Below are 23,169 nucleotides of genomic sequence, written 5' to 3'. Positions count from 1 at the left end.
TGTTTGAAATGCATTTCAATAGTATTTGAGAATCCTAAAATATCATCGATATAAACAATGATAAAATTGCTATAAGCCATGAAAATATCATTCATAATCTTTTGAAATTCTGAAGGGGCATTCTTCAGTCCAAAAGGCATAACATTCCATTCAAATTGTCCGATTGGAACATTAAAAGCAGTTTTGTATTTATCTCGCTTTCTTCGCTATTTGAATTTGCCAATAACCTAATTTTTAAATCAAATTTAGAAAATATAATCGCATTATGAAGGCGATCTAACAAATCCTTTTTATTAGGAATAGGATATCGAATCCATTTTAAAACTTTATTAAGGGGTTTATAATTTATAACTAATCTTGGAACTCCTCGTTCTCTGTTCGATGTTTATTAACATAAAAGGTCATGCATGACCATGGAGATTTCGAAGATCTTATAAGACCTTTGTGTAAAAGAGAAGAAACCTCATTTTTGCATAATTCCAAATATTCGGAATTCATTTGACATGGTCTTGCTTTGATAGGAATATCATTTTCTGAAAAAGATTCTTCGTATGGAAGAGTGACAATATGTCTTTTTCTGTCCCAAAAAGCATTAGGATGATCACTACAAATTTGTAGAGAAAATTGATTTTTTATAAGTTCAATCTTATCCTGTAATTTAGGATTTTGTAAAATATCTTCAATTTGAAGAGTATAAATCTCTTGTTTGAGAAAATTAATTTGTTGATGCTTATTCATCAACCTTTCTTTGATTTCATTTAAAATTCTTGAAAAGGGTTCAGTTATAAACTCAAATTTAATAGGTTTATTATCATAGGTTCCTATAAAACCTTTGTCATCCATCCATTGGATAGGAAATAATTTATGGATGAATGGAGTCCCCAAAATAACTTGATTAGAAATATCTTTTACCAACACAAAGCTTTCAGGGATACAAACTTTATTTTGGCAAATATAAGCTTTGGGTAATTTATAAGTAATACCCATTTTTTGGCCACTAGCAGACCGTAAACTATAAGAAGTTTTTTGAAAATATTTTGAAGAAATCAATCCTTCTTCTATACAACTTAAATCTGCTCCGCTATCAACTAAAGCAGTAAACTCTTTTTTGAAATTATAATCAATCAAAAGAGTAACTTTTATAAAAAATTTAAAAGAAGTAATGGTATCCAACTTTATTAAAAAATTAGAACTGGGACCACTACCTTCTCCTTCCTCCGTAGTAACAGTTTCTACGGTGTTATTAACTGGTAGGTCTTCTACAGTGTTATCGACTGGCTGGTTTATGATGATTTGTTTTCCTTGCCCTTCTAGTTGCGAGACCCTATGATCTAAGGTAATCTGGTGTCTCCTAAGGGTGAAAATTTCTTGCTTAAGGTTATGAACCTCTCTTTCTAAGTCTTGGGTGGTTGCCGGGGTGCTTATGATATTCCGGCGTTCTTGGAGGAGTTTTTTGACTCCAGCCATAGTATAAGGTCCTGTAGGTTCTTTAATTTCTACAGCCGTTAGTTCTTCTTTGGGCTGCTGGTTTGAACCTATTTGGTCTATGATTTGTGACCTAAGAGTTGGATCCTTAATAATTTTAAGGAGGTCAACGAGGTTATTTCCGTCTAAAACTTGAAGATTGTTTTCCTTAAACTGGGAAACAAGTTTATAAAACTCATCATCTTCCTTAGTTTTAACACAAGGTTGCCCTATTTGGCATGGTTGACACTCATCGTCGGAACTGGTTGAGATATAACTCTCTTCGTCTAACACCTTAATATCTTCATTTGAAGAGGGGTTGGAAGAACTATCACTATCCTTGCCCGAATCATCTTCTGGTTCGGGGTCTGAGTTTAATAAAATCTTATATAAAGATTCTCTAAGGTCATCATCTATGTTAAGGGCTTTAATCTTTTCCTTAACCTTACAATTCTTATAAAAATGACCTACTCTGTCACACTTATAACAGGCTTTCGGGTTTTTGGATTTAATAAAATCCTTCCTTTCATTAAAGGCCTTTTTGCGCCTAGTTCTTTTCTGTAGACGCTTCTCCTTCCATTGTTGGAAGTCTTTATGCTTCTTTTTATGCCTATTAGGCTTCTTAGAAGATTGTGGAATATCCATACCAAACTGTCCACAAAACTCTCCTAATTGCTGTCTTTCATTAAGACCATGGCGCTTGATCTGCTGGTTAAGCCTAATCTCATTACATAAGGCCAATCCTTCCTGCATACACGTACCAATCAATTTACCATAAGTATAAGTATCATAATTAATACTTTTTCCCCCTTTTCTAAGAGCCTTTCTAACCCTTTCTGCAAAAAGAGGAGGGAGTCCGTCTATGAATTTGGACTTCCAATGAGAGTCATTACTCTCTGGTAATTCCATGACCCTGCAAAGAAAAACATCTTTATACTACCTAAATGAGGTTAGGGTCTTGCATCTAAGGTTTTGAAGCATGGTACGAATTGATTCATTATTATCCGTCCATCTTCCTGAAAAATGTTCAACAATATTAATGACTAGTGTATAAACTATATTGGCAACAGGCTGTTCTTCACCTTCTTGCTTAACAGCGCTGAGAATAGCATGACGCTGTACATTAGTCAAATAATTATCCCACCAACCTTTTAATTGGCCAGTGAAACCAGCTATAATCATATCTGCAATAACCCTTTCAGTATTTTTATGAACTTTGCAGATAGTGCTGTACATTAACATTCTATGAATAGTGCAATAAATTTGACGTTCACTATAACCATCAATATTCCATTCGTATATTTCCTTACCACTATAACTGTTGGAAATAACATGTTCATGTTCCTCTAATAAAACATCTTGAGGAGTTGGTCGAGGATAATAGTACATCCTCTGGGTAGGCTTGACAGCATAATATTCATCAATTTTATTAATATCTGATGCTATGCGAGCCTTATAGTCAATATCAGACAAATATTTATCATCCTCTGCAATTAAAGGACTAAGCTTTAAACCTTTAAACTTTTCGTCTAAAAGGTTTTCTAAATCTGATAAGGATTTTAATTTAAAATCATGAATTTCAGGAGGAGGCTGTATACTTGGAGTAGCAACAACTTCCTTCTGTTTTCCCTTATCAGGAATAGGAGTCTTATTAAGACAAGTTAGAAGTTTATCAACTTTTTCATGAAGTGAAAATATTTGTTCACCTAAAATATTCATATACACATTAGTATAATTTTGTTGCCTTATCATATTATTAATATGATGAGTCATTACGGTCAAGGCACCATTTTCAATTAATTTTGAAAAAGCTGAGAAATGTAAATCTTTTCCTATACGAAAAGATGCTTGTGGAGGGAATACACTTTGAACTATTTCTCCACTAGGCAGTGTAAAATCTCTTTCTATGACAGAAATATAATTATAAAAATATTTGGCCATAAACCAAGGGACAAAAGATATAATCTGATTTGCTGCAGAAAGATCTTTATAAAATTCTTCCTCGAAAACTGTTGTTTCTTCTGGTTTAAAATTGTCAAAAAACCATTTTCTAAATGTTATCCATTTAGGAGTATAAAACTCTTTACTGATTTCTAGTCTTGCGGGTGATCCCCGACTAAAATCAATCTTTTGACTTGGATCCATTAAATATAGGAAAATCCATGTCTGACTCAGTCAATTATGGGTCTTTAATACTAGTTACAATATTATCTTGGTTGATTTTCAAACTATCAATTCTATTAGAGTCGTCATCTCTTATTTGAGAAGCAGATGCTCTTGATGGAGTCTGCACAATATAATCAACAGGAGATATATAAGATCTGTTAGAAGATAAAGATCTAGGTATACTAGAACGAACACTATTATGTTCATAATCTTCTAAAGCGGGTATAGGATCATGAAATCTCAATTTTACTGTCCCATCTGGGATCTGTTCAATTTCTGAAATTTCAGTAAAAACATTTTGAGGAGGTGTTGCTCCTTCAATGACCCACTCTTTAGGGAAATCTATTTCATCCCACTTGATAGGTCTTTCTAGTCATAATTTTGGATTTACCAAAATTAGTTTCTATTAAAATAGTTTCATTTTTAAAATCCATGATTTTACACATAGGATTCATAGTATATAATGGTTTATAATAAATTCTATAACAGATGCATATTACTTGTTCCTGGCATATAATCATAACCATGCAATTTGATACTTAATATTAAAGCATTTAGAGAATTATCATCTTGCAAGGATACCTGCAAGTTAGGATAAGTATTAAAATAAACTGGGCCATAAGCCAAACTTGTTTGGACTGTCCCTATGAGGGATTTCTTCCAGTTTCGATTTCTTCCATCTCTTAAAGCTGCTATAAAGCTTTCTGGTAAACCTCTTAATGTTAAAGGTTTAAATGCAACTTGAATTAACCCAATATGCATAAATCTATGGGTTACCCTATAAGGGGCTAGATCACTGTCAGATAATAGTCTAAATGTAGCATGATCATTATCTACAACGTACATGTAGAATGAGATCATTATCTACAGTCATAGTTTCTTCAGTAGTTTTAACTACTTGTTTGAGACCTATTTTCTCAAAAGTACCCATCTGGCAAATTGTTCTAGGTTCAATTTTAGGAATCGTCCACTTATTAAGGAGATTCAGTTCTTGAGGAGTATTATATTAGTAGCCGCCTAGTGGCGGGTCCCACTAATCACTTCATCTGTGACTTGCCCTTGTCTTTTGCTGAGCTGGAAGATTCTTCCACTTGGCCAAGAAATTGGGCTGCGAATTGTGCGTAGTCCTCGGTATTAGCTGGACTTTGAGATTCTCCTGCTAAGACTTGATTATTATAGTCTTCTTCTTCTTCTTCTTCATTATCAGTGGTATGACCGACAGACGCCATTGATGTGTCTGAGATAGCTTCCATATTAAGATGCTGCATTAAATTAGATTTAAATTCCTCCATGCAATGGGCTATGAGCTGTTCTGGGGGAATCAATCCTTTCTTCAGTTGTATTTTTCGAGCAATTTGCTCAAAAGCACTGGGTACTTCCTTTTGTCTTGAGCTAAGGGAGTCCTTGTATTGTGCAATAGTATTTTTAATCTGATTGATTAAATCTTGTCCTAGGATAGTACCTTCCTTTGATTTTTGTAATAATTTTTTCCAGAATTTTGTATAAAAAATCCTGTTCAAGCAAGGCATATTTTGAGGGGTATAACCTACTTCAACTGTCCATTTCATAATCCATGGAATAGAGAATTCAATGAGGAAATACATATTAGAAATTTCTTCAGAGAAAGTAATATTATTTTCCAAATCTATTATTTTTGGAGATACATCAACCCATTCAGTATATAAACTTTTGAAGGGTTCTGGTAATGATTTTATGGTTGGTCCATAATGGATCCACCACTGATAAAACCAATTTGGTATGCCCTGAAAAACTTACCCGCACCGGGTGTATACACCCAACTCAGTTAAGTTAACCATAGATAATAAACTAAGGCTTAAAGTCCTATTTTTTAATAAAGTAAAATTTTAAAACAAGTAGCAAAATTAACGACGCCACATCGCTTAAGCTAGGGTTGTCGTCATTGGATCAATTTTCTTTGCTTATTCCTCTTCTAGCATTCTCGCCTATTCAAGCTTTGCAACATTCTTGGAGCAGTGGGGATTTCAAATTAAGCTTATTAGGAATAAGGAAATTGGCTTCGAATAGGTGATTCCTTATTAACTTCATACGTAAGTTTATATGCATGTAGAAAGAAGCTATTGTCTATATCTGTTATATTTTAATGAATTATCAAGCATTCTTCTTAATAATCTGAATCAGTTTCAACTATTTGATCATCAAATATTATATACGAATTTAAACCAAACAAGCTAATGTCTCTTTCTGCTACTGCTTCCTTTTATTTTCAATTAGTATTAGGTTAGTCTTTTATATTTTATTTCATGAACTTGAGGGAATTTTGATTATTGTTGCATGTATGTTTCTCCTTTTCTATGATTATAAATGTTATAAATATTTTTCTCCTTGTTTGAAATATCGAATGTCAACTTTTGAGAAGGCAAATAATAAAAATAGAGTGATGAAAAATTATTAGAAGATATTAGAGTGAAGATGAGAATGAGAAAAAAAATCAAGAGGAAGTTTCATAAGATGTCATAATTGAATTAGAAGGGAAAATGAAAAATCAAATTGTTAAAGACGAGAAAGAGGCTTATATTTTATATTGTGAATATGCACATTCCAAAGGTTTCGAAGTATGGAAGGATAAGCAATATTATTTTCAAGGTAGCGAAGTGGTTAGAGAAAAACGTTTCGTATGCTATAGGCATGGGGAAAAAGATGAAAGGCTAAGAAAATCCAGTAAGGTGTCTTGCAATCATATTGACACGCGATCAAAATGTCCTGCAATGATAATCTTTAAGCGTCAAATTCCTAAAAGTCCTTTCACGGTGGATAGATTTATTAAAGAGCATAACCATGATATGGCTTCACCGAAAAAGAGACATTTGCTAAAATCGCTCTTCTATAACTAAAGCCAAAAAGCTAGTTATTGAAAATATGGTTAATGCTGGTATAAAGCCAACTGCAACCTATTCTTACCTGGCAAAAGAAGCTGGAGGGGCTAATGTTTTAGGCTATTCAAAGAAAGATTGTTTTAATTTTATAAACCAGTTGACGAAATCTAAGGTGGAAGCTGGGGATGCTCAAAGTGTTGTTAATGAATTTAATAATAGACAAGCGAGTGAAAGTCTCTTTTATTGGGATGTTCAACTTTATTCTGAAGGGCATATGGCTAACTTTTTTTACTGAGAGATGGTCGATCTAGAATTGACTATGATATTTTTGGTGATGTCGTTTCTTTTGATACCACATATCGGACAAACAAGTATCATATGATTTGTGCACCATTTATTGGAATAAATCATCACTGGCAGAATATAATTTTTGGTTGTGCTTTTTTATCTGATGAGTCGGCAGAATCTTTCAAATGGTTATTCTCTACATTTTTAAAGTCAATGGGAGGCATTGCCCCGCAAACTATTATAACGATCAAGCTCAATGAATGACAATTGCTATTAGAGAAGTGATGTCTAGAACTAGACATAGATCGTATCAATGGCACATATCCCGAATGCCCCATCTCATTTGGGCTCACTTAATAATGATAAAGGTTTTTCGAAACTTTTCAACAAGTGTATGTTAGAATGTGATTCTATTACTGAGTTTGAAGAAACCTGGGAGATGATGCTTACAACGTATAATATAGAAGAACATAAATGGTTGAAGAATCTTTACAATATTCGACACATGTGGTCCACAGCTTTTAATAATGATGAAGATGTACCTTAAGCTTTTTATTTGAAAAAATTCTCGACTAAAATAAATTATCCTTATATCTACTAGTTGAACACAAATTTTTTCATTCACCGAAATCTTCTTTGTTATTGCGATTTCTCGATTATTATATTTAGGTAGAGTATTTGTCATCTATCACATCCATACTCTTAACTAAGCTATTTTGTGAGGAAACTAGTTGACAAAGCCTTGATTAGTTTTCAAAATCAGTATGTGCAAAGTGTAGCTATGGTTTTCTTGGTGGTTCATGGTTCTAATATTTGTGAACGATATTTAGATATTGTTTTGTATAAGCGTTTTGTAGCCAAGGAAAGATGTTGCAACTTGGCATCTCCTCAATAGGAACACAAAGAGCCTTCAGGCTTTCCTAATAAGAATCATGTATGAAGAACAACAATATTTGTTTATGTATTGTGGGTGTACCATTGAAAATACATATAGTTATGACCTTTGAGATGTAGTTAATTCTTTGGCACAAAAGTGTTTGATAAGTAAAAAAAAAGTACAGTCAATTACTTATTGTTAAGAAGATAAAAGAAATAGTGTGAGAATATTTTTATATTATTAATTAAGTTTATGTGCAAAAATTTGGTTAACTAGGGTTAAGTACTAATATTTATAGTTAAATAATGTGACAAGTGTCATTTATTTATTAGTTGGGTGTATACACCCGGTGCGGGTAAGTTTTTTCCGTTTATAAACATTGGCACAAATCTTTATGAACCATGAGTGTTTCCTATTAGGATTCTCATATAGCAATGCTTTATTAAAGCATGGCCAACATAATCCCAATAATTAAATTTAACGGGACCTTTTGTTCCCGGATATAATCCCTGTCCTTTAATGGACTTATTCCCCATTCATTTGGAGAGAATACCTTTTTTATGATAATTTTTGAAAAATTATACATTTTTTTGCTATTAGCAGGATAAAAATGTTGAAATTCGGCCGACCACCCTTAGGAGACACCAGATTACCTTAGATCATAGGGTCTCGCAGCTAGAAGGGAAAGGAAAACAAATCATCATAAACCAGCCAGAAGACCTACCAGTTAATAACACCGTAGAAACTGTCACTACGGAGGAAGGAGAAGGTAGTGGTCCCAGTTCTAAATTTTTAATAAATTTGGATACCATTACTTCTTTTAAATTTTTTATAAAAGTTACTCTTTTGATTGATTATAATTTCAAAAAAGAGTTTACTGCTTTAGTTGATAGCGGAGCAGATTTAAGTTGTATAGAAGAAGGATTGATTTCTTCAAAATATTTTCAAAAAACTTCTCATAGTTTACGGTCTGCTAGTGGCCAAAAAATGGGTATTACTTATAAATTACCCAAAGCTTATATTTGCCAAAATAAAGTTTGTATCCCTGAAAGCTTTGTGTTGGTAAAAGATATTTCTAATCAAGTTATTTTGGGGACTCCATTCATCTATAAATTATTTCCTATCCAATGGATGGATGACAAAGGTTTTATAGGAACCTATGATAATAAACCTATTAAATTTGAGTTTATAACTGAACCCTTTTCAAGAATTTTAAATGAAATCAAAGAAAGGTTGATGAATAAGCATCAACAAATTAATTTTCTCAAACAAGAGATTTATACTCTTCAAATTGAAGATATTTTACAAAATCCTAAATTAAAGGATAAGATTGAACTTATAAAAAATCAATTTTCTCTACAAATTTGTAGTGATCATCCTAATGCTTTTTGGGACAGAAAAAGACATATTGTCACTCTTCCATACGAAGAATCTTTTTTTGAAAATAATATTCCTACTAAAGCAAGACCATGTCAAATGAATTTCGAATATTTGGAATTATGCAAAAATGAGATTTCTTCTCTTTTACACAAAGGTCTTATAAGATCTTCGAAGTCTCCATGGTCATGCACAGCCTTTTATGTTAATAAACATGCTGAACAGGAATGAGGAGTTCCAAGATTAGTTATAAATTATAAACCCCTTAATAAGGTTTTAAAATGGATTCGCTATCCTATTCCTAATAAAAAGGATTTGTTAGATCGCCTTCATAATGCGATTATATTTTCTAAATTTGATTTAAAATCAAGTTATTGGCAAATCCAAATAGCCGAAGCAGATAAATACAAAACTGCTTTTAATGTTCCAATCGGACAATTTGAATGGAATGTTATGCCTTTTGATCGAAGAATGCCCCTTCAGAATTTCAAAAGATTATGAATGATATTGTCATGGCTTATAGCAATTTTATCATTGTTTATATCGATGATATTTTAGTATTCTCAAATACTATTGAAATGCATTTCAAACATCTTGATATATTCAAGAAAATTATTATTCAAAATGGTCTAGTTATATCTAAGCCAAAAATGTCACTTTTTCAAACAAAAGTCAGATTTCTTGGTCATAACATTGAAAAAGGAAAAATTGTTCCTATTAATAGAAGTATAGAATTTGCTTCTAAATTTCCTGATATTATTACTGATAAAACTCAACTCCAAAGATTTCTTGGAAACTTAAATTATATTTCGCCATTCTATAAAAATTTAGCAAAAGACACATCTATTTTATATGATCGGTTAAAAAAGATTCCAAAACCTTGGATTGATGTTCATATGCAAGCAGTTTAAAAAATCAAGGAAAAAGTTAATAATCTTCCTTGTCTTACTTTAGCCAATCCTAGTTGGCAAAAAATTATTGAAACGATGCCTCAGATGTTGGCTATGGAGGAATTCTTAAAACTTTCTCCAAATGATAAACAAGAATATTTAGTCAGGTTATTCGGGCAAATGGAATAATAGCCAAAAGAACTATGCTCCATGGCAAAAGAAATTCTTGCTATAGTTAAATGTGTTCTTAAATTCCAAAGTGATTTATATAATCAAAAGTTTTTGATAAAATCGATTGCCAGCAAAGAAAAATTTATGTTTAATAAGGATTGCAAACATGATGTTTCTAAACAAATGTTTGCTAGATGGCAAGCTCTTTTAGCACCATTTGATTTTGAAATTCATTATAAAAAGGGAATTGATAATAGTCTCCCTGATTTTCTCACCAGAGAATATTTAAGTTTATAACTGTCATTTTCTCATTTGCAGGATGAGGCCCACATTGGCACCTCCCTCTAATAGAGGAAGAGGACGAGGACAAAAAGGAACGGGCAGAGGCACTGTTCTTGCCCAAATAGGTAACAAAAGGCTAATAGCCGACAATATTGCAGAAACTTCTGGTAATACCCAGAAGCAAATCACTTATGCTGAATATCTTGCTTTTATAGAAGCACAGAAGAAAGGGGATAATATGCCCCCATCATATTCCAGTGCCCTCGTAATTGATGATAATGAGGACATTGATTCATATGAAGAAAACACTCGAGTTAATAATTCTCCTTGAGAATGATGATCTACAATGGAAGGATGAACCTTGGCAAATAATGCAAAGGTATTTTGATACAAATAATATACGCTACTTTCTTCAGACTTATAAATATCGGATGAACTATGAGATGATCCTATCATATACAGGGTTAGTAAAAATTATTATCTTATTTGTTTGACATATATTTAAAATTATGTAATTTGTGAAATATTAAAAAAAGTTATTGATATTCTAAATTTAACGTCATGAAAAACGTAAAAATTAAATAAAATTTATTTAAAATTAATACTCATGTAGCGGATAATATTAAATTATAATTTTACTTATTTGAGCACATTGAATTATAATAATTCAACTAATATTTAATTATCATCTTGTGATGATTAACCTTGTATCATTACACAATCTTGATTATTCATCTAGAACGTATACAAAGCATATCATTACAAAAGAAAAGATTTATTTGGCATAACTATTATTTAATGAATTTACTTCTAAATGTGGTTTGTAAAGTTTTTCTTTTATTTAATTTTTTTTTTAATGTGGTACTTGGATTCTTTCATATTCAATATTTTTAATTTTAATTTTATTTATTAAGTCTTCCGTTACGTGGTTTTATCTATAACTCAATTTTTATAATAATAAAAAATTATTTCAAATTCTAATAAGTCTTGTACTTTGAGAGATTACATTTTAAAAGTGAAAGAAACATTTTTGAGTTAGAATATGAGTTTATAGAAATAACTCAATTAATTGAACAACTCATTCTAACTATTCTATTTTTCTTTATCACTGTTATTTATACCCCGCAATGCGCGGACAATATTATAGAAATATTATCTCTAATCATTTCAATTTTTGATTTACTCACATTGGATCATATTGCCTTAGGAAATTTCAAACTATTAATTTGTTACTCAATGAAAATTAACCCCAACCCCCAAATAACCAAATCTATTTGAAAATATTGACAACGAAACATATAATTATCAAATAATTTTTCTGTTTCATATTTTCTTTGTTACATTATGTACTATTTAAAATTATTAATATAAATTTTATTCCATTGTTCACAACTCTTCAATTTCCTAAATTATGAATAATATTTTGTGTAGTCTCTGATTACTTCATTATGTTCTTAAAATTATTCCAAGTATAAATATCCTCATCTAACCCCCCCCCCCCCTCCCCACCCCATCTTTGTTCATTATTTTTATTATATTTAACTAGTTTTCTCCATTTAACATTTTTACCTATAATCAAAATAATATTTTAAAACTAAAGTGTGACTTTGAATTCAATGAAAGTATAAATATAGAAGTTATTCTATTATTTAATCATGATATCTATTTATATTTTTAATTATTATCATGTATTACATTTAATTGAGTTTTCTTATCTTAAATGGAAAAATTGGATAAAAAACTATGACGGAAGATACAACATAGTATGCACTATGAAGCAAGATGTATGTACCTAACATGATAACTTTTCTAATATCATGTAGTTGCATGAACACTTGATAGAATGTACACAAATTATCGATATTTTGACATACCTCCCTTATACACATCACGCAATGAACTTGCTGCGTTGTCACCTTACTCCAAAAATTTCTCTCTCTAATGATAATTTTTTGAAAAATAAATAATTATGTCAATCATCAAGTTCACGCCAAAACAATGAAATAAGTGTAAAAATGTATCTCAGGATAAAATGATAATAACATCTTCTATTGTATAAGCAAAAACATAATTTTTTGTCAAAGTAAAACCAACATCATTTTTCTGTCAAAGTAAAATCAATTTTTTTTTTTGCCTTACAAGATATGGACTTTGATGCAAAGCTAAAAGTAATTATGTCATGAACAGAAGATCGAAAATAGAGAACCAAATAGCTTAAGATTTTTATAGCAGTTTATACCTGATGTGTATCAGAAACCTTTCCAACTTCAATAGGTACTCTTTATAACCTTTTAAAAAAAAATAATAATAAGTCCTTGTTATATTACAACTTTTCAAATTTCAAAACTCTTTATCTTTCAATTCAAATTTAAATTCAATCTTATTTAAGTCATTTATATATGTTTTATTGTTCAAATATATATTTAAATTCAAGTTTTTTCTTATCTCAATTCAATTCTTTCAAATCTATTCAGATTTTTAAGATTCAAAATATTTAACCCAAAAAATGCATATATATATATATATATATATATATATCTGTGTGTGTGTTCTAATAGCTTAAGATTTTTATAACCATTTATACCTGATGTGTATCAGAAACCTTTCCAACTTCAATAGGTACTCTTTATAACCTTTTTTTAAATAAAAATAATAATAAGTCCTTGTTATATTACAACTTTTCAAATTTCAAAACTTTTTGTCTTTCAATTCAAATTTAAATTCAATCTTATTTAAGTCATTTATATATGTTTTATTGTTCAAATTTATATTTATATTCAAGTTTTTTTCTTATCTCAATTCAATTCTTTCAAAACTGTTCAGATTTTTAAGATTCAAAATAGGTAACCCAAAAAATGCATATATATATATATATATATCGGACTATGATTATTACTAGATAAGCGTCTGCACGGGCCCAACATTGTCTATCCTCGGATATTGCATTTTGATTTGTATAAATAGGATATTTTTGTGCCACAATTTTAGGTTTTGAATGAGAAAAAAAAAAGTTAGGTTTTGACTCATTTTATAAAAATAGTTTTGTGTCACAATATGATAGTAATTCCTCGTGGATCATCATAACTTCTGATGGATGAGCAAAAACTTGCCTTGCCAAAAGTCCTTGAGGATTGTCCGAACTTTAGTACAAATTGTGTCATAAATTTAAAAATGACTCACAATTATAATTAAAAAAAAAAATGACTCACAAGTTTTGGTGGATCTCAGAATACGAATGGTTGGGCAAAAACTTGCCTCATATATGCAAGCAAAATTCTGACGGATCGTCATAAGTTCTGATGGATTAATGGTAAACCTCTCCCTATATGCGGGATTTTTATCATCAAATTTGTCTTTCATTAAACCAAATAACTATGAGTATTCAAACGTAAAAAAGCACATCTTTTTCAAATATTATAAAGTTCAAGAAATGAATAATTTTATATTTCAAGATTCATTTGTTGCAGCAAGATCGAAGGTAGCAACGCGATGTGGAAATTAAATTATGTAAAAAGAGTGAACGAATGTTAAGAATTCCTTAATTTAGTTTTGATATATTTTGATAATAACCTGTTTCGAAAAGAATATTTGTCATGACACGCAATTATTTGCTAGAACTCTTGAGACCCAACTTCATTTTATTAAGGTCAAAAGAAACACCTAGATCATCGATACTAATTCGTTGTTAGTTTCAAATTATGTAATTCCGAATAAAAAAATCTATAATTATAGGAGTATGCAATTTATTAAGAAAAAGAATAATGATCATAATTTAATGTCAAAACAATTGAATCTAACAAACCTATGCTCTAAAAAATGAAAATAAAAGCACTACGCGTCATTAGTACATGGAACGAATGATGAAACGGGAAGTTAAGTCCGTCGAAAATCAGAATTATTTCCCAGTGATTGTGTTTTTAGCTTGAACATACCCTTTGAGAAATATAATTTTAAGAAAATAATTATTACTTTTTTTAATGATATAAATGATTATATATTTTGGACTAAATCTAAAAATTAAAAATATCCAATAATATATATAGGAGGAGGCGTAATGTATACGTACGCAAAAACAAATTTAAACTGTGAACAGGTTCATAAATACGATTATATGAGCAATAGGCAAGTTAATTGGAAAAAGTTGTCGGCCATAGTCATAATAATAAATGATCCCACTTGAAATCAATGCGGCTATATCAAAGGGCTAAAAAGTCAGCATAGTCAAAAACTAATAAAACATGTACAACAATCAACTTATTTAGAGTAATTACCTAAATACTCTAAAAAATTTATCCCTCTTCTATAATAGTATAAAGTATAAATATAAAAAATATAAATATAAATGTGGGCCACAGTTGCTTTTGCTATTTCACGTTCAATCCTTTCTTGGTTCCCTATTCATTTTTTTTCTTTTTAATATATGTGGACCCCATCTTTTAATTTTAGTTGACCATTGAGGCAGTTCATGGCAGACGACGATCCTGGCATGAACTCCCTCTTCTATAAAGTATAAATATAAAAATATAATTAAATAAAAGTACTCGGTTTTTCCTCTTTCAGAAAATAAAATTAGCTGTGTTAAAAAGCTATACAAAAGTTAAAGAGGAGGTCAACGTGTTCTATTTATAAAGTTATATATTTTACAATCAAATAGTGACTCTATTCGAGAAACAAACAAAAATTTTAAATCTTTTATGGACCAAAACAAACATTTATCACAAACGAGAAAGTGGAGTTTGTTATACTATAATATAGTTCTTGAACGTCACGTGAGTTTTATGTAGATGATTATATAATCACTTTTATGATTATTATCTAGTGGATCTTATATATGATATTTGTTTTTAAATAATTAGCTTTAAGTTTAATTTTTTTTTATAAAAAAATCTTCAATTATCATGGAAAGAGTAAAAAGAATGTACCCAAGAGGCCTTTTTTTCTTTCCGCCTAGCGTAACAGGAGATAAGCAATATGACTTGCATTGAAAATTGAAATAGAAGATTTACAAATTAGAGAGCTTACTATATGATTTATCTGGAGATATCTATGAAAAGTTCAAGATGGGGAAATAACCTATGCAACAAAGTGGAAGAGAAAATAACACAATTAGAGCATAAAATATTACATCGCATGATAAAGCCATAATTAATTATTCATTTAAACTGGAACTTTACAAAATTTCTCATTCCACTCTCACATAAAATTCAGGTCTTTATCCTTTGCCATGGCATTTTTTATACTATGAAATACGACAGGGAGAAAAAATAACTGTAGAAAAAGAAGACATGATGGCGGGAGGAATAACTTTAAGAAAAACCCTAATTTGACTTGTGCATTACTTGAGAGTATATATAAGAGATTAAGGAGGTTTCAACTTAAATTTCATTTGAATTTAAATTAAAAAACAATACCAATTGATAATGCTTTACCGTGCACTTATTTAAAAATTATCTAGATAGGCTTCCAAGATCTCATTCATCTTTATCCTACATTAAAGATTTAGGCTAGCTATCTAGGTAAGTGTCCACAAAATTGCATGGGGATTAAAGGAATATATATCACGTTGTTACCATTTTTTTTTTATTTGGTATTAATTATTATATTTTCTCCTAAAGGAAAAGGAAAACGGTACTTATTTCTATGTACGGTGAAAACCGGATATGATCCAAACCGGTGATAGAGAAGGAGTAGGAATATACCGGATGTTACCCAGTCCTTTCCGGGGAAGGGTCTGTATCGGAGTGAAACGAGTCTCTCTTCTCCGTTATCGAAACGGCCAAGTCCGCTGCTCCGAGCGTCCGTGGCCGTTGTCCCGTATAGCTGTTGTCCCGAGCCACCGTTGGTCCGAATAGCCGTTGCACGTAAGCCACGCGTCAGTAGCGTCCTGCCATGGTCAACCACCAACCATGCGTGTGTCAGACGGCGCCGTCAGTCTAATCCCACCAAATCCGTTCAGAGCTGTCCTTGTTATTATTTTATTAGTTCACATTGTACGAAGCCCATGGAGGCAACACTATAAATATGGGGCATCCCCCTCCTTTGTAGAGGTTGGCTCCTTCATGCTTTCTAAGAACACTTGTAATAGAATAGCTTATATATACAATCTTTCTCTTAAATTCTGATTCGGCCAAGGCCGTCCTGCTCAAGTTTATATTGCATTCTATCTACCAATTGTTCTACATTGCTCATAAACATTCATATTCTCAAACGAATCGCCATCACTAGCCAATTCATCGAAGAACCCTCGCATATACATTTTATTTATTCCGTATATATCGAGACCCAAGCACATATCCTATACCCGCTTACAAATTCAATTGACTTATCCGATTTCGGGGTAAACAATTTCTATCCTATTGGCTATTTACTTTGCCCCAACTTTGCAGAAAGAAAAAATGGTTTTGATATGTTCCATGTTCTTTGAAATTTAAAAACAACAATATTATTATTATTATTACTATAATTATTATAATTATAATAACTATAATAATAATAATAATTATTATTCCATATGAAATTTTTAAAATTTATGAAATATTTAAAACTAACTTTTTAGTATTTAGTTTTTCTTTCATTAAATAATCATCACTTCTTTAAGAAGCCAAAAGTTCTTTAGTTTATTTTGTTTCATTTTTTTGGTTCTTTTTCCTCATTTGCTTGAAATATGCAATTTAATTCACTACCACACTGTTTCAAATTCTTAAAAGTAATTGTGCATATTAAAAACTTGTTATGTGACTGTATAGATTAAATAATATTATTTTAACTTAATAACTTTGTAAAATTAATTATAATAGATAAATATCGGTGAAGCTAGGACGTATAGTCATTAATTTAAACCTAAGAGATATCATGTTCAGTTATACTTGATATGAATTCTAATTTATCTTTTAATTCAAATTCAAATGTTTATCCTTTAATTTAAATTTAATTTTATTAAACAATTTAACAACTTAATAAACTTTGTCTTAAAATTGCCAAGTGGCTTGTTATTAGCTTGCCACTTGGCTTAACCACATTACTTGTACCTCTCCTATTTTATATATATAGATATAGATATTATGTTTAATATTACAAAATTTTCAAACTTATTTCTCTCTTGAGCTTCGTACTCCTGAAACGAATAGAAAGGAGGGAGCTAGATTTTGATTTAAATTAAATTATATTTTTTATTTGAAAATATAAGGAATGTGTTTGAAGTTTTTGTTGGGGCTCTGATACCATTCGGCTACTATCTCAAATATTAATATTATTTTATTCAAATTTAGGTTTCTGCGATAGAAAAAAATTACTAGATCCAGCCCTTAAACAAATTCTAAGACTAATCCAACGAAAAATCGGGCTTGCCTCAACATCTAAATCTAGAATTAATGAGTTACTACATAATTAAACCTAATATGTACTCACCTATGTGATTAGATTTGATTCGAGAAATAGACAAAATTTCACTGTTACACCTCGAAAACTTTTTGTGTTGTTCATATCGTAAGTTGGTTAATGTAAGCCCGGGAATGAGACCATCCATGAAAAACGATAGAAAAATCGAATCCCTGAAATAATTCCACCGGATGAACAGTAACGCGGATGAACAGTGACGCTGGATGAACAGTAAAAATCAGAAATATTAGAACAAGAAATCTGATTATTTTTTTTGCATCATTTTCTACCCATTTCTCACCCCTAAACTCCCTCTAAACTCTCCCAAACCCTCTATAATCAATTCCCATGGATTCAAGAGCCAAACACAAAGATCGGGGGGACAATGACGCAGGATGAACAGTAAAAATCAGAAATATTAGAACGGGAAATTTATTTATTTTTGCATCATTTTCTACCCCTTTCTCACCCCTAAACTCTCTCTAAACTCTCCCAAACCCTCTATAATCTGTTCCCATGGATTCAAGAGCCAAACACAAATATTTGATGCAAGTTACACCTTGAAAGTTAGCCTAAGTGAAAGGAAATCACTTTTATCGTATTGGGTTGTTGTTGAAGGTGAATATAAGCTAAGGGAATCTTGGGATTCAATTTGGGGCTACTGTATAATGTGAGTATATATTGTTTTTTGGTTGTACTTATGATTATTTTGATGTTGATTGAGGTGAATTGACTAGAAAAGCTAGCTTGAACTTATGAATAGAATTGCTATTCGAAAGTAGTTGATTTTGCGGACTGTTTTCTTGTTATAATCCTATGGTATAAGGCTGGAATTTGTAATAAATGATTTCATTATCATGTTGAGAATATTATTAAGTTAAGAAAGGAACTTACAAAAGGTAACACGGGTTATATGTGTTCCAATCCGAGCTTGTCGCTCGTCGTGAAATGCTAGTAACTTGTTATCGTGTTGTTGGATCGTTTTGAAGATGTAAATATGGTTTCTAATTGCTGGAAATTGTGGAATATAACCTGACTATATTGTGGCTATTGTTGTTAAGATTATTCATGTTTTAATTGAAGGAAGTGAAAAGGGAAAACATGTAAAACTAGGACTTGGAAGTGAAGGCTGAAGAGTTAAAACATATGGACTGTTTAGAGATTATCTTTATGATGTTTTGGGTGAAAAAGGATATGGTAAACATAAGTATAATATTATGAAGGGTGTGGACTGAATTATGAAAGAAAAATTGGGTTAAGTATAATATTATGAAGGGTGTGGATTGAATTATGAAAGAAGAATTGGGTTCGAATTGCGCTTTGTTATTCGTTAAACGAGCTTGCCGCTCGATATGTGATAACATCCAAATCCACTCCTAAAAGAGAAATTGTACACGATCGTATGCAATATAATTTACCCAACTATGAGTCAGGGTCGATCCCACAGGGAACAATATACTAGGCGATTTACATAAGTAAGGAATTGTCACTTTCTACGCTAAGCCAAACACTTGATAATATTTTGGTTTTGAGAAAATTATAACTAATGCAAAGATGTAAACTTGATAACGTCCAAATCCACTCCTCAAAGAGAGAGTGTACGGTCGTATGCAATATAATTTACCCAACTATGAGTCGAGGTCGATCCCACAGGGAATAATATAATAGGTGATTAAGAAAGTAAGGAACTTTCACCAACTAAGCTAAAGCCAAGCGATAGATAATATTTTTGGTTTTTGAGAAAATTATAACTAATGCGGAAATGGAAACTAACCTAGAAAGCAAGTAAAATGATCAATGGCCACAAGCATGGATAATAGGAGATTACACTCAAGTAACGATCCAACGTATTTTACGATATTACAACTAAGAACGAGGTTATGTTAATAGATAATGATTTCTAAAATCTCATTGAAAGTTTCTCAACCAAATCAATGAATTTCACTTTAAGCTTTCTCAAGCCTTAAAGTGTGATATTAGGCACAATCAATATAATCCCAAGTGACTTTCCTCTCTCGAGCTCAAGTCATTAGATGAGGGTTATGCCTCAAATCCTTGTTAACTAATCTTTCCCAAATTGACTTTCCTCTCTCGAGCTCAAATCAAATTAAATGGGTGAGTCCTAGGGTTAGCTAATCCCTTTGGAAACATTCAAGAACGAGATTAATTAAAGAAACAATAACCCACTTCATTAGGAATAAAAAATCATTCAATACATAAGCAAAACAAGAGTTTCAAACCAAACTTTAATCAAGAATATTTTCATAAACAAGATTCAAGTAATGGAATAGAAAGCTACACACTTAGATAATCAATACATGGCAAGGAAAAGAAGAAATGAGTAAAGGATTAAGAAATTTCTTATCAAGATCTTCAAATCTTCAATCCCAAAGTGTGGGTGCAAAAACCTAACTCTCTAAGCTTGATGAAAATGGCCAAAGATGAAAATGATATGCCCCAAGTCTCTCTTTTGTAGCTCCTCAACTTTCCCAAGTCAAAAATATGACAAAATAAACCCAAAGTTTCAGCTTTTGCAAATCTATCCCGTTTTTGCAAAAACTCATCGTCCATTTGGCCTCTTTTTGACTTTATTTTCACTTGGTTTCGTCCGATCACTTCTAAATCACATAAAACTGAATAGAGCACCAATATTATACAAAAACACCCCTGCGTGCGCAACGTGCGTCTCGCATGTTGTGTCGCAAGACAAACATGCGAGACGCGAAGCATGCTCAGCAGTCGCATGTTAGGCTCTTGACTTCAGGCTTTCCAGATTTCGGACAAGGTTTGCGTTAACACTGTTTTCTCGCAAGTTCAACATGCAAGTAGCATGTTGATCTCGCAAATTGCGCAACCTTTCATTCTCTGTTCTTCAGTGGCCTGTCATGCTATGCGGTGGAATTGTGGATCCGCAGACATGACATGCGGCTCGCATGTTGTGCACAGTGTATCCTTGGCCTATTTTGCTCCTTTATGCTTTTCGAATATCTTTTCCTACAAAATGACAAAAACACACGAAAAGTAACACCAAAAGTGCTTGAAGAGTTACAAAAGCTTAAGAAATTAGCATCGAATATCCCGTAATTTCACGGCACATTAAAACTAACCTAGAAAGCAAGTAAAATGATCAATGGCCACAAGCATGGATACAAGGGAAATTACTCTCAAGTAACGATCCAATGTATTTTACAATTTTACAACTAAGAGGAGTTTATGTTAATAGATAATGGTTTCACAAATCTCACTGAAAGTCTTCCAACCAAATCAATGAATTTCACTCTAAACCTTTCCAAGCTTTAGAGTGTGAAATTAAGCACTACCAATTGAATCTCAAGTTAACAATCCTATTCCTAGCTCAAGTTATTAGATGAGGGTTAAGCCCCAAATCCTTGCTATTAACTCTTTTCCTAACCTCTACTTTCTTTTCCAAGCAAAGTAAGGGTGTTTAGGCACAAATAATGTTGTACACCATTAAATGACATTAAAGCTTGAAGAGTTAATAGAGAAACAATAAACCCACTCAATTAGAAATAAAAATTGTTTAATACATAAGCAAAATAAGAGATTCATCCAAACTAGACATATGAATATTTGCATAAACAAGATTCAAGCATTGGAATGAAATACCACACACATAAATATTCAATACATAGCAAGAGTAGAAGAAATGGGTAAATAATTTCTCATTGGGTGCCTCCAAATCTTCTCTTCCAAAGTGTTGGTGATGAACCCTAGCTCCCAAACTTGTGTAAAAATGGCCAAAGATGGAAATAATATGCCCCAAGTCTCTCTTTTGTAGCTCCCCAATTTTCCAATTAAAAATATGACGAAAATGGCCCCCAACTTTTCAATTTTCTGATTTGCATTTCCAGCCATTTTTTTTGCACTTTTAGTCAATTTTCTCATTTTCTTCATTTTAGCTCCTTTTTGACTTGGTTTCTTCCAATGCTCTTCTCAACCATATAAACCTATAAAATTGAAGCAAAGCATAGTAAATGCACTATTTTTTAATCAAACATAACAAAAATCTAAGCATAAAGAAGAGATAAGTTGGTAAAATACCAACTAATCAATATGATTCTTAAAGTAATCGAAGAGGTTTATATTGGATTATATTGTAGTTGTTGCTATTATTGGCTGTTGTTTTTGTTGTTGGGTTGTTGATGACCTTTGGTATCTTTTGGGATGTAGTATAAACAGGGAAAATGCGCCTGCTTTTAAAAGGTTATAAGATTAGCGAAATACGATAGTCATGACCTTATATGTTGACGATGATATCATTTCACTTATTGTAGACGCAAAAGGACTATGTTAATCTTGGTTGTGGATTGAGAAAGAGATTATCCAGGTATGTTAAGGCTATCATTTCTTTCATTTTGGCATGATCCTTATGATATTAACGAACGGATGTATGAACAGACTTCCATATTACTCTACTCTTAGAAGCATTATGAGTACTCTAATCTTTGATGTTCCTATACCTCTTTTATGATTATTCCTTCTGTTCACGGGTCTTAAGATTACGTATATCGATGATATTAGCTCAAAGATGGTTATCGGAGGTAGCACGACTTTATGTCACTCCGAGAGTTCTAGTTATTCATCTTATTTATGCATTGCATTTATTTATACATATGCACATTGACCCATGACCAGAAGGCGTTATATACGTGTATATTATATGTATATGGGGTATGGGGAAAGGGATAGGCATTATATACGCATCACCACCTGATTAGCTGGTATACGATGATGATAATGATGATGATAACCTGGATGCAGGATGATATGATATATGGATCAGGCTGTACGTTCCACAGCACTAACGTTTAAGGATCGGGTTGTACGTTCCTCAGCACTAGCAGTTATATTGTATATGTATATAATTTTTGAAAGAAAGCATGCATATCATAGGCCCTCAGAGGCACTTTTAGTTATGTAGACACTTCCAGTTATACAGTCATACAGATACATTCAGATATACAAATTGACTCTTATGTCTCAGATTCTTTCCATGATTCTCATGTATATGTTGTTTCCATGCCTTACATACTTAGTACATTATTCGTACTGACTCCCCTATTGTTTAGGGGGCTGCGTTCATGGCTGCAGGTCTCGAGATACAGGTTGGTGATCCATCTAGTAAGATGTCAGCTCAGTGGTTAAGATTGTTGCACTCCATTTGCTTCGGAGATGCCAGGGGTCAGCATGATTATATATAAATATACATATGTACATATGCATGGGTATGGCGGGGCCCTGTCCCGGCCACGTTATGTTATGTTTTCCAAAGAGGGAGAATTGTAGACGCTTATGTACGCGATAATGTTCATCCGTGTTTCATATATTGCCACACAGATGATCATGACAACCTTGTTGGCTGATATAGTATGCTAAACATACATATATTGCCACTCAATAG

The sequence above is a fragment of the Lycium ferocissimum genome, chromosome 4 (genome assembly GCF_029784015.1).
Source record: "Lycium ferocissimum isolate CSIRO_LF1 chromosome 4, AGI_CSIRO_Lferr_CH_V1, whole genome shotgun sequence".
In the NCBI taxonomy this organism is placed as follows: domain Eukaryota; kingdom Viridiplantae; phylum Streptophyta; class Magnoliopsida; order Solanales; family Solanaceae; genus Lycium; species Lycium ferocissimum.
This window is presented reverse-complemented; position numbering follows the sequence as displayed.